This window comes from Echinops telfairi, unplaced genomic scaffold (assembly GCF_000313985.2).
Source record: "Echinops telfairi isolate 266 unplaced genomic scaffold, ASM31398v2 ScPeMD7_7424;HRSCAF=8462, whole genome shotgun sequence".
Classification (NCBI taxonomy): domain Eukaryota; kingdom Metazoa; phylum Chordata; class Mammalia; order Afrosoricida; family Tenrecidae; genus Echinops; species Echinops telfairi.
In genome coordinates, this window is record NW_022111324.1 from 31,830,248 (window position 1) to 31,831,232 (window position 985).

At 41.3% G+C, this 985-nt stretch overlaps 1 non-coding gene across 1 annotated transcript; it reads right to left on the reverse strand.

The window, feature by feature from the left end:
* Window positions 1-608: 608 nt before the first annotated feature.
* Window positions 609-772, reverse strand: LOC115872406. The gene has a single exon (XR_004047812.1). It is a non-coding gene; the product is annotated as a U1 spliceosomal RNA (small nuclear RNA).
* Window positions 773-985: the final 213 nt, after the last annotated feature.

Consider the following 985-nt stretch of genomic DNA (forward strand, 5'->3'; position numbering starts at 1 on the left):
GCAGTAACCTCATCTTTCTCCCTTAAAGTGGCTCGTGGTTCCCGACAGCTGACCTTGCAGTTAGCTGCCAGACACATAACGCCCTTTAAGAGTGAGTCAACTCAAGGCAGTGAGTCTGATTTGGTTTGAGTTGATGAAAGCTCCTCTCTTAGTTTCATGGCAACAATGAGAGCAGCCACTTCTCCAAGCAAAGATCTCAGTGCTAAGTGGTCATGAGGTTACTCATCCTTGCTTTGAAGAGGGCAAACTTTATATGTAGTAGAATGGCAAAACTGACCAATCCCCCCTTTACAGATTTCTACAGAATATTTGCATTCTGCCACTTACTCATTTGGTGGGAGCCGCACAGATGATAGGAAGAAGAGCCAGTCCCGTAATTTCACATCACTGCGCAGTTTCACAGTTGTGCAGCCATCAGCACAAGCCGCTCGAGAACTTCGTCAGAACCCAAAGAATTAACCCTCCATTTTCTTCAGTTTCCTCGCCCCAGTTATTAATAGCTGATCATTGATTCTGAACTCTATGAATTTCATATAAATTAAATCATTTAATATGTTTAATCCTATGACTATCTTATTTTACTTAGCATAATATTCTCTTTTTTTTTCCAGGGGAGAGCGCGAACACAGTCCCCCACTACCACAAATTACGCAGTCGAGTTTCCCACATTTGGGGAAACCGCAGGGGTCAGCACATCCGGAGTGCAATGGGCAAGCCTCGCCCTGGGAAAACCACCTTCGTGGTCATGGTATCTCCCCTGCCAGGTAAGCATAATATTCTCAAAGTTATTTCAAGTTGTCACATTTATCAGTACTTAGTTTTTTGTTTTTCTTCTTGATAGTAATCCATTTTATGGACAAAACATCTTTTTTTACCCATTTCTTGGATGGTGAATGCTTAGCTTACATCAACTTTGGGCCTATTATGAATAACACACAGAATTATTTATTATATAAGTTTTGTGGGCATAAGATGTCTTTTATGA